Source organism: Talpa occidentalis, unplaced genomic scaffold (assembly GCF_014898055.3).
Source record: "Talpa occidentalis isolate TD23 unplaced genomic scaffold, MPIMG_talOcc4v2.1 talOcc4.10, whole genome shotgun sequence".
Taxonomy (NCBI): Eukaryota; Metazoa; Chordata; class Mammalia; order Eulipotyphla; family Talpidae; genus Talpa; species Talpa occidentalis.
Window position 1 is genome coordinate 76226823 of NW_023600993.1, and position 17352 is coordinate 76244174.

The following is a 17352-nucleotide window of genomic DNA, read 5'->3' on the forward strand; positions in this document are numbered from 1 at the left end:
TTGGCCTGAGGCTGGGTAGGGTCACTGGGAGGTAATGAGAGGGTCTGTGAACCAAGGATCCAGCCAGCAGTTTTGCAATTACATCACAATGAACGATACTTGGACTATCTGTTTGCCAAACACCTGACCTGAGCTATTGCCAACTTTTCTGTCTAGACTCAACCTCCTGGTCACTCTGGTTCATACCTATGGACTCCGGGATCACAGGGGCAAAAAGGTCCTCATGTATCTGAGAGTCCAGGGTGGCCTATAAACCAGAACTAACCCAGGACAAATGAGAGCGCACATCAGTTCAAAGAAAGCACCTAAGGGCCAAAAGACCTGGAAATATTTGGAGAGGGCAAGGAGGCCCTCTCCAGACCAGCTGGGCTGCTAGACAGCATATCACACAGAGATAGCATGTGAAACAGGAATGCTGCTTCAGGTTGCAGGGACAATACATGTTCATTGAGAACAGGTGTAGCAGTGGGGAAATTGGCAATCAGCCCATCATCCCCAGCAGTCCTGGAAAAATCAGGTGATTAATGTTCCAAGGAGAGCAGAGCTGCTGGTGCTGTTCCTCAGGGCAGCACAGCCTCTTTCTGCCTCACCTCACTCCACAAGGGCCACATTTGTGGGCTGCAGTTAACTCAGTCTCCTGGCAGGTGTTCTGCTCCACGGTGTTGTACTTTGTTAGAAATGCCTGAACCCTTTTCAGTAACGCTTTCTTTTCAGAACTGTCTTTAAAATTTTCTGGCAGAATCAGTGTTTCAGTCTGCTCCAAGATCTTCATAAACTGCTGGGTTGTGAATTTTACTCTCCTACTGAGTTTGCAGAGAGCTGTGTTTGCAAATCTTTGGGCAGAGAACCACACTGAATTCCAGTAAGACCTATATGCAATTCTTTCCCTTAGTCAGCTAACTTCTCCACAGACTTCTGCAAATTTTTTGAATTCTTTAGTTCAAACTTTGCTCGACTATTCTTTTTCCCAGTTAACATGACCAGCAGCCATTTCATATTCCAAGTATTCCTAATGACTGCCCCATTTCCACCAGAGATTTTCCCTTAAATGTGATGTTGGTAGCCCTGTGGCTTCCTCAACAACCTGGGCCAGGTCCTGGACCACTGGTTCAGCACAATGCTGTTGTGGGGTAACATGAAAGTCATGCTTCTCATTGTTGTGGGGTGACGGCCATGCTGGGCCCACTGCAGCCATCTCCTCAATCCACATCAGCTCTTTGCTCCTGGTCATCTCTTTTCTTCCAGCTGAAGTGAGGCTAGACCTTTTTCTTCACCTTTGTTCAATGAGCACCAGTGGTGGTGCCTCAGGTGGGTCTGAAATGCTGGTTAGACACCCACAGTTGGCTGCACCCATGATCACCAGGAGGGAGCCCAAGGGTGTGCTCTCAGGGCCCTGTCACTCCTGGTTGCCTCTCGGCCTCTCCTGCCAGACCCACACTTGTTGATTTTCTTGCAGTGGGAGCTGAGCTTGGCATCTTGCAACCCAATGCTCTACTTCAAGGCTCACTTCCTTCTATGATTTTATGCCCCTCCCCCACCACCAATTTGAAAATAAACATTTCCTGAGCCTCCTCCCAGTGCCTAGGGATTTGGGACACTGTGACACCTGGAGTTTGCTTACTTCCTGTGTTCCTATCACCTCGGGAAATAAACAGGATGTTGTTGTGTGCTGGAAGGACTTACCTACACTTGTTCATTGAGTGCCATTTAAATTAGCAGGTCTTTTACTGGATGACTATTTTGCACTTCCCTAGGCTAATATTAGAGGGGATATGAAATCAATAAATACAGCTTCCTTCTTCCAGAAATGATAACGTAATGATATATTTGGGGTTTAGGGTTGGCGAGGGGAGTAAGTATAAATGACCACAATAAAAAGCAAAACTAAATGTCACAATGGTGACACAATGGAAAGTGTATATGACATTGAGTGACCAGGAGTGGCTTCCTGTAGGAGGTAAAATTTGAGTTCAATTTTAATGGGAGGTGGAGAGCAATGATGGATAGTGTTGATACAGAAATAATACAGCCTGCACTGAAAGAAATCCTGGCACTTTCCCTTGCTGACTTAATGATCTTGCCATCAAATACCTCAAGTTTAAAATGGAACTAATAAAGTTGCTTTTTTTTTAATTGAACAAGATAATATATCCAAATTATTTGCCACAGAGTAGGCACTCAGTACATGTTAGGATTTTCATGAAATTTTCAGAATAGAGATGATAGATGAAATTGTTGGAATGGATGCTGCTGCTTTTAAGAGAGCTGTAGAAAGAAGATGTATAATGCTTTGGCCCATAACTCCACATAGAGAGAAAGAGCAGAACGAGGAGTAGAGGACAACAGGAGTAGAGGGGAGCATGGGGTAGGTGTTGGGGGAAGAGTAGCAGAGAATTGAGATACTAAAATTGAGAATAACCTTTGTACATGGGTATTCTCGCAAGTCAACTGCAGCAAATGACTTTATTGGCCTGTTTTCCAAGTCTTTTTATCGGACACCAGGTCAAAAGAATGGGGAGGTAGAGGCAATGGGACAGTGAATTGTGACTGCTCATTAAATAAATGTGATAGTAAATAGTGGGACAGAAGTTGGGTAGCGGGGAGAAAGAGAATCAATAGTAGGGGGAGATGCTTCTTTGGGAAAAAAGTAAAATTGAGCATATTTTGGAATTCAAGAAAATTCCCAGTAGATTAAGGGTAACTGTAAATAAATGTAAGAGATAGTATAAGCAGGGACAGAGGGCCACTGAGAGTGATACTGAATAAGACACTTAAGCTAGAGACTATGTCATACTCTAATTTTGGAAGAAGAGCTGATCCCCATAATTTTTCAGTTAAATATAGTTAGTAAAATTATAAGAATACAGCCATACAAAGTACCTGGAAAAAATAAAAGTATTTCAAAATTGTATTAAGGGTATACAACAAATAAAGAAACATTTACTCAAAAAATCTAAGCATCAAAAAGAAAATAACAAACTTCTGTAGCATCTGAGCTATGACCCACACCCTCCCCTGCTCCCTCACACAACATAGCAAAAGTTCCACTCTGAGAAAACACGATCAAGAAGATAGTGTTCCCTCTCCCCCAGTCCCAGCCCAGACGATGCTATTTCTCAAACTTCTAAGATTTTTCATCACTCCCAGCTATTTCTCAGAGCTGAATTCCACGCATATGTGACTGAGAGATTGGTGGGCCCCATCCTCGACTGAATACCACTCTTGGGCTCTACCCCAAGCATGGAATGCTGAGGACACTGGGGCCTCAATTGTCCTAGCCCCAGTTCACTTGTAGGGTAGAAAATTCATATTGGAAAAGGAAAGCCAAGGAATCTGGAGACTACTGCCTACCCAGAGAAGATTTACGATTCCTAGAGAAGCAACACTCTTTCCCCTAGTTCTGGGGCAGCAGGATTTTGGTTATGGCAAAGATGGAAGGAAGGTCAAAGAACAGAGGGGTACAAATCATTCCTGAAAGGAGCTGACTATATTATAACAGAGAGAAGACAAGTTCAATAATGAATGAGCTCTTGAAAACAAGCAGATTTTAGTGGTAAGTCATTTAGAGGAGACTGGCAATTTCTGTGAGAGCAAAAAGCTAATTTGTAGGCAATTAGTTTACCAGGGGGAACAAGAGGAGTTAACAGTCAAGAACAGTCTTCTTAGGATCAAAACAAATCTCAAAGACTGGTCTCAAAAATCAGCATGTTAAGGATCCTCACTTTAATTGTATTTGACTGTGAAACGACTTATACCGCAGGGTATTGTCAAAACTAATAGGTCAATCAGCTAGCTCATCACATATGATGGAAAAATAATTTATACAATCGGAATCTTAATGATAGCCAAATAGACCAAAAGCAGAGGTCCCCTCCAAGACACATTACTTCCTTAGAGACAAAGAGAAAATCTCAAAAGAAAGAGAGATTTTCTAAAGCGAAAGCAATCCATTATATAATGAAGCCCAATATGAACAGTTGAGTTCTAAGCAGAACAATGGAGACCAGAAAGTGGTAGGATGACATGCTCAAAGTGCTGGGGGAAAAATGCCAACTAAGAATGCTATATCATACAAAATAAAAAATGCAGGGAAAATAAAGACATTTCAATATGAACAAAAACTTAGAGAACTCAATAATAGCAGATCTACTTGGCTCCACATTGATAGCAGAAATACCGAAAGAAATGATTCAGGCAAGTGACCCCAGACAGTAATTTAAATTCATTCCCTCCCCCCACCAAAAAATCAAAAATAAAATCAACTCAAAGAATACAGACAACGTTAGCTATGAAAATATAAAAAACAGTATATGATATATATGATCTTTTTTATATTCACTGGCTTAAAATGAATTGCATTAAGTAATTTATGTATAATTTTTGTTACATCTATATAGAGAGCAAAACTTATAATATATATGACAACAACAGCACAAAATGAAGCCGTTGTAAGCAAAGTTACGTTGGAGAAAGAAAAATATACTAGAGAGTAATGGGACTCTGCAGGCTAAGATTAAAAGAACAATAAAAGAACAATAAATGGTAAATAAGAAAGTACATGAGAAGATTAATATAAAAAAATTCTATCTTGGGCCTCCCCGGTGGCGCAGCGGTTGAGCGCTGGGTTGCGAAGCTGCCTGCAGCCTCTGCAGCACCGGTTCGATCCCCGGCTGCTCCCCGGCCACCGGAGGAGGGTCCCCCATGGCGCGCAGACCTCTCCTGCTGCCCACTGCTCCCCTCAGCAGTGTACTTCAGTCCTTCTGCCCACTCTGGCTCTGGTGAATTCTCTCACCCTCCCACGCTTCTGACTGTACCCAGTGAATGTATAAACCAAACAAACAAACAAATAATAAATAAATAAATAAATAAATAAGACATGCCTCTAGAAAATTAAAAAAAAAAATTCTATCTTATTTCTCTCTGTGTGTCATCTCTAAATATATTGGTATCTTTTCTTCTTCCAGTATTTTTGAAAGACATAAAATTACAGAATATAATAATTATAACATGTATAATTGCTTTTGTCAAATACATAGATACAAAATTATAACAATAACAGCACACAAACAGAAGGGATATATAAGAAAAACATTTCTATATTTCACTGGAATGAAAAAATATTTAGGTTAAGTAGAATATAGTTTAAGTTTATGAATTGGAAGACTTAAGTCTTAAAAAGACAGTATTTCCCATATTGATCTACAGATTCAGCACAATCCCTACCAAAAACCCACCTAATATTTTGGATAAATTGACAAGCGGACATTAAAGTTTATATGTAAATGCAACAGGCATAGAAAAAAAGAATAAAGTAGGAAGTCATGGTTCCAAATTTTAAAATTTACCAAAGCTACAGCAAGCAAGACGTATAAATTTGTGAGATATACTTAGATTCCAGAAAGAAATCCTCACATTTACAACTAATTGAGTTTTGACAGAAGTGTCCAGAAAATTCAAGAAAGAATAATCTTTTCAGCATAGTATTGGGATAATGGATATACACACAAATGAATGATGTTGAACTCACTCTTCACAACACACATAAAAGTTAACTCTAAATAGATCACAAAAGTAAACATAAAAGTTAAAATAGTAAAACACTCAGAAGAAAATCTAGAAGTAAATATTCATGATCTTGGGTTAGGCAAAGTCATCAAAAGCACAAAATGACAAAAGAAAGCATAAATAAGTTGAACATCATCAAATTTAAAAACTCTGTTCTTCAGATGATAACATTAAGAAAGTAAAAGACAATTCACAGAATTGAAGAAAAAAATTCAAATCATATATCTGATTAGGGTTTTATATCCAGAATATATATAAAAAAACTCTTGTAGCTCAATAATAAAAGGTCAAAGAACCCAATTTTAAAAATGGACAAAAGATCTGAATAAACATTTGTCCAAAGACATACAAATTGCCATTAAACACATGAAGGATATGCAATATCATTAGCCCATCCAAAAAATGAAACTTAAAATCATAATGATATACTGCTTCACACATGCTAAGATGACTATACAGAGACAGACAATTGTTATCAAAGATGTGAAGAAATTACAATCCTCACACACTGAAATTTCTCTAAATGTAAGACACAAAGTTCTTATATGATCCATAAATTCCCTAACTATATAGCTAAGAGAAATGTAACATAGCCTCACAAATAAATGTGTATTCAAATGTTCATAGTAATATTATTCATAATACAGAGAAACAACCCAGATATTAATTAATGAGTGGATAAATAAAATGTGGTATAGCCACACAATGGATTATTTGACAATAAAAATGGAGAACATACTGACAAAAGCTCAAATATTGATGACTTTAAACATTCTAACATTCTAAGCAAAAAGACCACATATTGTATGATTCTATTTGTAGTCCATGATCAGAAAAGCAAATCCACAAAAACACAAAGTAGATTAGTGATTGACTCAGGGAAAATGGTACAGATTGTGAGGAAAAAGACAGTGATTGAAAAAAAAAAAAAAAGACAGTGATTGCTAATAAGTAAACTAAAATCCACTGAATTCTACTAGATTCTATGGTGTGTGAGTTGTGTCTCAATAGAGCATACATAAACATTTAATCTATGGGACACTGCACTGCCTCTGCATGATTGTTGAATTATAGTTGCAGTAGGTCAGCAATAGGGCCAGCCATTGAAAAGAATAGTTTGACCTAAAAAAGGTGAGGAGAACTATTGACCCACTAGGGCAAATTGGAATTGAGGTGGAACTAGCATTTTGTCTTTCTGAAACCACCTTCAACCATAAAGATGAACATGTCTTGCACAAATAATTGGAGCCCTTTGTCATGACTATATATATACATAATGGTTCTGGACATTAGAGAAGTTGGAAATGAGCCCCAGGACCTGGGGAAGCCACAAGCCTGGTGGCTGCGCTTGCCTACACGGGGAGACAGCAGATCAGCAGTGAGGTCCACATGTTGCAAGTATAGCTCATATCTCAACTGACTTTAGATTACTGACTGTTGCTTCACTTCCATCTTCCCAATATCACACAATTTTTTCTTGGTTCCAACTTCAACCTGGAAATTCTGAAAGAGGATTTTTCTGCTTGGCTAAGTTGACACAGTAGAAAGCCATCATACGCGTGGGTGGCACCACTCAAATAGTTTGGTGAAAATGATTTTCAAATACCATGAAGCAGAACAGGCATTTCACATTTTCACAATGTTCTCTACAATTGCCAGACGTCTTTGCAATCATGGTGTGCCATGTGACTCATTCAGGCTAAGGGTCTGTGTGGAGACGGCATGTGTCGTTACTGAGTGGAGACAGTCAAAAGTTAGTGTGCCTGGTCTGTCTCTCTTTTCCTTCACCAGGGGAATCTTGGAGGGCACTGGATCCACATGGGAGCTAAAAGATGGGAGAGGGGTATCTGAAATGCAAAAGGCTACATGTATGACAAATAAAATTCACTGTATTGAACTAGTGAGATTTATGGCTTGTCTATTGCAGAAGTTAGTGTTATTTATCCTGAGTAATCCACTCATTGTACAGATAAAATACAAAGATGCTTTCCAGGATAAACTCTACCTGCAGCTCTAAGATTCATTTTATTCCATATGACCCCAAGTGAGTGTTAATATAGGGTATGGACTTTCAGGATCATAAGAGATCTAGACTTCATTTATGGTTAGGTAGGAGCATTTCCTCCTTAGAAGCCTAAAGGAACCTGTTGGTCCAGTTGCCATTTATTCGAAAAAATGAAACATAGAATTGGGATATACTTCACAAGCTAAAACTTTGAAACTTGAATGCAAGCATTTGTAAGGACTGTAGTTTTCCCCTCAAATATACCACCTGGAGATTTGTTATGTGATACAGAGACTTTGGTTGCCTACCCTACAACCATAGTCTATACTCTTTACTTATTGCCAGAAGATCTTGGTGTTCAGCTGAAAATAATCCTTCACTAGACTCAAAAGGTAAAAAGACAATTAGTTAAAGCTAGCCACAGTGTGTCTTGTCAATGATTTATTTAGAAATGGTCATGTAAACCAGTATTGGCCAATGGAAATTGAGAGAAAGCCTGTTAGGTAAATTCTGAGGAGGGTTTTTTTTTAAAAGATTTATTTATTTATGTATACATGACCTGGGGTACAGGCCAGAGGTGTGTGGGGGGTGAGAGGATTCACCAGAGACAGAGTGGGGAGCAGACCAGGCAGAATGACTAAAATACACTGCTGAGGGGAGCAGGCGAGTCAGGAGAGGTCTGTTGCACCATGTGAGTAGCTTCCTGGCTGGAGATCGAACTCATGCTGCAGTGGCTGTGGATAGCTTCATAGGTTGTGTCTTAACCCCTTGTGCCACCAGGGAGGCCCTCTGAGGAAGGTTTTACCAAAGAATAAAAATAGTTTCAAAAACAGTACCTGTTCTTCTCTAATCTTTGTGTCAGCTTGGGATGTCTAAAATTGCAACATCTTGTGACCAAAGTGGAAGGTAATAGATTATGAACAAAGATGGTAGAAGGAAGAGATGAAAATCACTGTTATCCTTGAGTGACTGAATCACCAATCCAGGGGCCACTCAAAGCACTTCTGGACTCTTCTCAACTCTAGGTACTTATTTTGGGAGAAGAACAAATCTTATTTTTAATCTACCTACCTTTGAGTTTTGTATTATTTTCAGGGGAAAGGACCCAATCATTTAGTTCTTATCCAATCTACAAGCATTGCAGACCAGATCTGAGGCTGGTAAACAGGGGACAGGACTGGTGCTCATCTAGTACACATTAATAAATCTCAGTGATTTTTAAATCTGCATCCATTCTGATTGGTTAATTAGCACTCTGTTCTGATTGGTAAGTATGCATTCCTTACTGATATATGTTCCTTATGAATGCACACTTTTGAAATTATTAGCTTTAACATAAGGGAAAAATTAAAAGCAGTTCTTTCTTAGAATTCTCTACTTTATAACATTTCAGTGTCATAAATTACAATTTAGTTCTTCTGTAAAATATTTTAGAATGTCAATTTTATTGTTGTTGAAGTTATAGAAATGATATAGCACCAAAGCTATGAAAGTGGAATGACACAAGAATGATGACATTACACAATTTTGCCTTATTTGGAAGGGTACTCATTTCTTAAAGTTGTCTGGGAATTTTAAGAAATGACTATTTTAACCACAGACTTATGTCATATGCTTTGTAGCTATAAATATTTAGAAATAGTTTATGAAACTCGTATGTTTCAGTATAGTCTAACTCATATCATCTCATCACAAATAGGTGATTTTTGCTTGAAATATTTCATTGATTCCATATGTATACAGTCATGTTCAATTGGGACATAGCACCTCCCATCCCAATTTTATTTCTGATTTAAAGACAGCTGGTGTTATTAATCATTAATCTATTGGTAAACCCTGGAATAAGAAATTTCACATAATATTCAAGTAAAAGCTTCCTATTAAGAGCACTCCAGCTGGATAGCTGGAATTGAAGAAACTGTTTAGCCAATCTAAGTAGTGCAAACCACTAAGTTAAACTAATACCTGACAACTGAGATTAAAATTTATTTTTTTACACAGCCTTAAAACTCCAGAATCAAAACAACCTAAAGTATTATGTTATTGTTACTAATTTCTTCCTTTTTCAACACTATACCAAGTCTTAATGAGTGTCTGTGTCACCAAATACTATGTCAGGAGGCAGCACGTGCCCACAGCAGACTGACAAATGGTACCATAGACAGAGGGACAGGGTACTGTGGGAACTAGGTGAAGCTACATCAAACACTGACAGGAAAAGGTAGTGGAGGCTTCAAGAATAATAAAATAGTTGACCAAGGGCATCATCAAAAGAATGATGACTGTAAGGATAAGGGCAATAGGGAATGACAGAAAATTCCCCAAGATAGAATCTAGAACTTTACGAAGATGCTCATCAACCCTTCTTATGGTCTCTTTATTCCATCCTGACTCTTGCAGTTTCTAGATAACTTTATCTCTAGCTCTAATACCCAAGCACCATTTATAACAACAAGATAATAATCAACAAAATGATTTTTGGAGGGGCTACAACTTCTGCACCTTTTAGCGATACATAGAAGAAACTAGAATGTGAGATGCAGGGAAGCACTTTTCTTGTTCATCACTGCACCCCCATTGTCAACACACAGCTTCACAGAGTGGTTCCAATAAAATATTTGCTGATTAGGTCAGCATACTGACTGTAATAAAACAATAAAGTGAAATACATATCTCAAGACATATCTCAAATGTATTTTTCACCTTCGGTAGATATGCACAGATGGAAATAGGCATGAGTAGATATAAATCTACCTATGCCAGGACAAGAACTCTCTTTGGGGAAGTTTCCGAGCAGAGAAGACAATGACCTGCTTGAAATTCTTCCATATCTAGTCTTGTTGTTTAAGCACCATCAAAACTACTTTCATTTCACACCCTGATTGTTAACTCCTCTAAATCTTTTCTCATGTTACTATTTTCTTGTGATTTCTTTAGCTTCTGTTCCTTATCTTTTTTTTTATGGACTTTGTGTTTTATTTATATATTAATTTTGAACAGTGAAATGGCATCAAATTTCAATCTTTTTAAATATTTTTTTAAATTTTTTTAATCATTGTTCATTTTTAAACAATATTTGCTTCCCCCGACCCCCTCAGGTGTAGTCCCCATAGAGTTTCCTTCACCGATGCCCCCGTGCACCATCACCTCAGTCCCCTGTGCTCCTCCCTCCCTCCCTCTCATCCCTCTCCCTCCTCCTCCCCTTCAGGATGTCTCTGGTTTCTAATTGTCTGTTTTCGCTTTGTTGTGTTTTGTACTGTTGTTATTTTTTTTCCACTGATGTCTTATTTGGTTCCCCTATACTCCTTCTATAAGTGAAACCATCCGATATTTGTCTTTTTCCTTCTGATTTATTTCACTGAGCATAATTCCTTCTAGCTCCATCCACATAGCTGCAAATGGCATTATTTTATCTTTTTTGATTGCTGAATAATATTCCATTGTGTATATAACCACATATTCTTGATCCAATCATCTATTTTGGGGCATTTGGGTTGTTTCCAGGTTTTATCTATTGTAAATAGTGCCGCAATAAACATAGGGGTACAGGTGTTCTTTTTAAAAGAATAATAGATAACTTCATGATCCATCTCTTTCTCCTTTTCCCTTATTGCCACCTGATGGTTAAGGTGACCCCAGAAGTCACACAAGAAAGATGGCAGAACTTTTGTTGTTGGTTTTCTTATCTTAACTATCTTCCATTGCCACATTTCCCTTATGACATCCTAGATACACATACCCTTTGCCTGCCTGGTACCCACTGTGTAAGGCCCAGTTCCAGCTTCTATCCCTAAAAAGATCCAGGATAGATGTTCACACTGTATAATATTGTCTTTACATGTACCACATTGTGTTATAATAGTATTTTTGAAAGGCAGGTGATGTAATTAAAGGACAGAAAATAAAGATCACTAGCAAAAATCATTACCTCTCATGTTGACCTTTCAAATATTTCAAATATTTTAGTTCTATTGTCTGATGTGACAAATACTATTGACCAAAACCATTTCTCTTTCCTCTTTTTATTAATAACTAGGCTACATTTTCCACATCCCTTGCAGAAAGATGTGGTTATGCAACTGAATTATGAGTTAAGTGAAATGGGTACAAGTGAAATGTACCATTGCCATGCCTGGTGCATAATAGATACCCTCATGATCCATCTCTTTCTCCTTCTTCCTTATTGCCATCTGAGTGTTGATGGTTAAAATGACCCCCAGAAGTCACACAAGAAAGATGGCAGAACTTTTGATGTTGGTCTGAATGACTGTGTGGAGCAGAGTCCTCACCACCAGTCCCTCCAACTGCCTATTTGTTAATTGGACTTAATATACTGGGAAAAAAACCCACTGGGTTGTGCAATTGAGATTGGGTGGCTTATTCGTTATGATGTTTACTATTGTCTCAATGAATACATATCATAGAAAGTTTATTAAAATTCCTTCATTTCTAACCCTTGCGTAGAAGCCTTGGAAAGGAGACTGAGAATTCATACACCTCCCAAGGAAACACCCATGTCAGAACCCACCTCAGCTGACCAAAATACAAGTTTACATCTGGGGTAGTTTACACCAGAAAGTTAACTGAGTCAAAGATTCATTTTTGATTTATTGAGCATCCCTGCATGTTAGGTGGTAGATGCCGAATATAAATACATTTATAAGATTTAGGCTTCAGTGACTACATAAATCATCTCTAAGAGAGAGATTAAAAACATGGAACTTTTTGAAGGTACAATTTAAGTTTGTTTTCCACTGTTTTTGCTTCCCTTTCTATCTCATCTTTCTCTTCCCCACTTTATCCACCACCTGAGATGTTAACTAATAGGTCAGGGAGATCCATGAAGAGAACCACAGATTTCCACAGTATTCACCCAGATTGGGAAGTGAAGCATTCACAGAAAAAACAGGTTTGCTTGGAGGGGTCTGTATAGGATTTCTAGCAGAGGCAAATGAATATCTATTCCAGAAGTGAGTGAATCAGAGAGAGACACAAGGCTTGAGAAAGGTTTGGAGAGGAGGTGAGGCCTTACAGAACAGGAGAACCTGCATGACACTTGTTGGTGGGTCAAACCTAGAGGAACAGGACCATGCATGAAACTCAGACTGGACCTCACATGTTACCTACTCAGGCTTAAGATGTACAGAGTCAAATGGAATCAATAGTCTTCCCAAGCAAGATAAGCCAGACTTTCTACTTCAGAAAGCAGTGAAAGAAAGGTGTTCTTTCACTGGGATGGCCCCTTATCAGAACTGTAGGAGGAATGTACAGCAGAAAGATTTGTAGGATCTCGGAATCCTCCTTGGAATGAAAGTTGGGGTGGAGGCACTAAAGTCAATTGGACATAATTCAACTGTGGAACAAAGTGGCTGTCTTCACCACTCTGCAGTGATTGCATTCTTTTTATCTTATTTACAACCAGCTGGCTCACTTGAGTAACAGAGCTTTTAAGTTATCCTGATAAGCCAGAGAAAACAATGCCCCAGTGGTTTAATATTACTGAAAATAACTAGGACCTCCTATCTTCTTGATCAGTTATTATGTGCCATGAGAAAACAGTGCTTATCTCTGAGGTGTTCAAAGTTTTTTTTGTGCTATGATCTTATTTATTTACATGGCATTTCTAAGAGGTAGATGATGGATAGTTGTAAGGGAATGAGAAGTACCTCGTCTTAATAAGAGAGGCAAGGATATTAAGCAACTTCCCCAAGATTATAAAGTTACAAAAGGCAGGACTAATTTGAATTTCTTAACTCGAGAATGCCAGGATTGAAGTAAAAAGAAACTTGAAGCTAAGCCTCTGAGACATGACAGATTGGAACCTACTCCAGAAATGAAATAGTCATGTGGTTAAGTCTTTTTCTTTTCTAGGGAGGTGCACTCTCTGAGAAGGCTGACCACCATGTGCATGTACCTGTGCAGGGCACTAAAAGAATCATTCAGGTAGTTTCTCTATAACTCTCATAGTCGTGGAGCTCAGGGTATAAGGGAGAGGGGGAAAATGGGCATACAAAAATATAACATTTCAAATCTAGAGAGCAAGAAGTATTCAGTGTCAACATCTATTCAAATGTTTAAGTGGTAAAAAGCCAACAAGTTTGATAAGTTATTCCATATTTATATATTCATTTGTTTGTTCATTCATTCATTCAACAAGTATATATTGAGCATCTGTTCTTTGCTGGTGCTATGCTAGGTTCAAGTGACAAGAGTACATGACTCTTGTCTTCCTAACACTTTATGATCTGTCTGTGTGCTGCTGAATACAATAATCACTACCCATGTATGCCTATTTATAGTTAAACCTAAAAAATTCAAAATAATTAAAGGATTATATTTTCAACCACGCTAGCCATATTTCAAGTGCTCAATAGCCACATCTGGCTGGGGGTTACCTTACTGGACAGTACAAGGATACAGCATTTTCATCACCTTAGGAAGTTCAGTTCAGAGGTTGGTGAATTGTGGTCCACAGGCCAGATCTCACCCACTGCTTATTTTTGTAAGTAAAATTATATTGGAACACAGAGATTGTATGGTTCAAAGAACTGAAAAATATTTACTATCTGGCCCTGTGCAGAAAAAATTTGCCAAATCATGGTCAGAAGTACAAATACATACTATACTGGGAAATGATGAATAAGGGGTATTATGGCGTGGATAGAATAGGATATGACCTAGATCTGGAAGAAGAGAAAGACCTCTCTGAAGACAGTGTTTAAAAAGAGAACTGAAAAATCAATAGGAGTTTACCAGGCACAATGTTCCTGGCAGAAGGAAGAGGCTGAAGAACAGCAACTAGGGATAGTTGCTGGCATGGCTGACTGTCAATTCCAGAGAACTTCATCCCTTCTCCATGGCTAGTATGCCAGTGCTTAGAATGATAGCTGATATGTACTAAATATCTAATAAATATTTGATGGATGGATGAATGAATGAATGAATGAATGGGTTGGGGAGGTTATGCAAAGCTCATAAACAAATTTAGACTTGCACTCTTGATCTTAATGAAGAAAGACACTGGTAAGTTTTCAGCACATATGTGACTTAACCTTTGCTATGCTGTGTGAAGAACTGATCTTTGGGAAGCCCAACATTCATGATTCATGGCAATGTATTGTTTATTGGTAATTTTAATGTTTTTCTTATATCCACCATGGAGGAAGATTTAATGAAATTAGCCTATTCAGCCAATTATAAAATGTTGAACTTACATTTGAAAATCAAAAAGAACCCCTAAACTGCATGGATATGACCCAACACCTGAGGCGTGCTTTGACATCTTGGTGAGGTGTGCACTGTGGTTTCTTTATGATGCCAGGCAGCCAATGACTCATGGGTGATTTATAACCAGGGTGGGGCTTCTGGAAGCACACAAAATGTGGTTTTGAGTCATTTGGCTGAGCTCGGTGGACTGAACTTGGATTATAAATAATGGTTTTTCTCCTTGAATAAATTGAACAATTTTTTGCATGCAACTCAGTGGTACTGAACTACTGTACCTGAGCCCCGCCCACTGGATCTAGACAAACAGTGCCTACTATTCAGCAACATGAGGAACCAGAAAGTCTTCCTGCCTAGGGAGAAACTTGCAAGGATTCAGTTGCTGCTGCTTCAGTTGGCACATGGTTGCCCATACCTAAGCTCTTAGTTTCTCTTCTCTTTTCCTTGCTTGTCACCCTATAATGTCACATGCATTTTATGCATGTCAAGGGCAGTATAGGAATAAAAAACTTGCTTCATCTTTTGCTTGCCTTTTAAGACAGAATTTATTGTTAAGGAGATCAAGTTTAGTTGAAGGTGTACTGATGACCTGGCTGAGTTCCTTTATATTCTTGGAAGGCAGAATGTATTTTATTTTTCATGAAAACCATTTGCTCCTTAAAATATAAGTACAATGTTTCTAAACAACCAATTCACCAAGAATTCAATACCACAATTTGCTTCCAAATTATAGAATAATACCCATGGCCATAACTATAATTATCTGATTATTTTTTCTTACCATGTGGCATATAATGTAGAAAAAAATTAAATTTTCCCAGAATGAGACTAATCTTGACTAGTTTTTGCCTGTACTCCTGAATCAACAAATTTAGTAGATCCCAGCATTTTTTGTAGCCATCATAGCTTCTGAGTCCTAATTAATGAATGGGTACAAGGCATGAGTCATCTGACTGGTATTAAGATTGATATTACACTTAAAGAAAAATTAGTCTTCATAACTTGTTTTTTTAGCCATGGAGTAATTTTCTCAGACCACCATGTGAAGTACTTCTATTTGTTTCTCAGTTTCTAGGCATTTGATTTAATGATCTTGCTAAGAATTGACAGAAGGAAATCACAGTTCCTTAGAGAAAATGCCTTCCTCAAATCAAATCCTGAGGTATATGGTTTTTTTTTTTTGAGCTTATTTTTTAATTTTTTAAAGATTTATTTTATTTATACAAGAACTGGGATGCAAGCCAGAGGCGTGGGAAGGTGAGACGATTCACCAGAGACAGAGCAGGAAGCTGAACAGGCAGATGGTCCGAAGACACTGCTGAGGGGAGCACCGGGCCAGGCAGGAGAGGTCTGCTGCGCCATGTGGGCATCTCCCTGGCAGGCCGGGAATCAAACCCACGCTGCAGAGGCTGTGGACAACTTCACAGTGCTGTGCTCAACCCGCTGCGCCACCCAAAGTATATCAGTTCTAGGAATTTCTTAGGTGCTCCAAATTATTTGCATGTCTTGGCAAAAAGTCTTCACATCAAGAAATCTTATGGGGTTTGTTTTTGGGTCTGTACTGTGAAAGGCAACGTTGTATAGAAGAGATAGAATCTGGCAATGGACAAAGGTGTGTCTTGCCTTAAACTGGCCATTTTGAGATCCTGGGCAAGTGATGACATCTGTTTGAATCTTAGTTAGCCTCTTGAGAAATGTGTTGTTAAGATCTAGAAAATGAGATAAGCATGAGATCTCATGCTTCCCTGAAATCTGAGATCAGTCTGCCTTTCAAGTATTTGAGAAGATGTGGAGCCTACTTTCTTTAGGATGATCAGAATAGGTGACTGAGAAACATGCCGTGTTGCAAGAATTCAAGAGTCCCCATGATATCATCAATGTCATTACCTTGGGGAAGCTAAGCAAAGGATCCACAAAGTGAATTGCCTTTGCTTGACCTAGAAGCAAACATTCATGATGTCCTATGATCGAAACTAGAGTTGAGTTTGATATAGGACCCAGAAGTGTATAATTCTAGGTATCCACATGCTATATAACATTATTATATAACATAAAGATTTGAGTAATAAGGTAAATCATTTTTAATAAAGATTTATGGGAAATTGTGCTGATATCCCATGAAAAATCACGTTCCTGCTTCTTGATGGAAATCTAAAGTAGGAGTTAACATATTCCAAGGCTTTTAGAATCTTAAGGATTCTTTTTTTTTTTTTAATTAATGAAACTAATTCCCAAAGCTGCTCTTCTGAGTAAAAAATAGCACTTTTTTTTTTCTTGCTGTGAATTAACTTACTGCAGGATAAAGAAGGCCCTGAGTTTCATACTCCCTATCTCTTCTTATAAGTAGGTAGTTGATGGAGTTGTATGCACTGAATGAGGCCTGGATAAATGTCTTTTACAGCAGGTCTTTTGAAATATCACTTAAGAGTCAGAATGTTTGGGGTTGTTGTCCAGCCCTATCTCCATTATCCACGTGACTTCAGTTGACTATTTTTCTGAACCACGGTTTTTTCATCACTAGCATGGGTCAATAGCACTTCTGTCTAGTTTATAGGGGT

At 38.3% G+C, this 17352-nt stretch overlaps 1 protein-coding gene and 1 pseudogene across 1 annotated transcript in view; both read right to left on the reverse strand.

Moving 5' to 3' along the window:
• SPTLC3 (serine palmitoyltransferase long chain base subunit 3) overlaps positions 1-17352 on the reverse strand; it is a 131159-nt gene that overhangs the window by 99015 nt on the left and 14792 nt on the right. The window lies entirely within an intron of this gene.
• LOC119232546 (BAG family molecular chaperone regulator 1-like) lies at positions 592-1232 on the reverse strand (annotated as a pseudogene).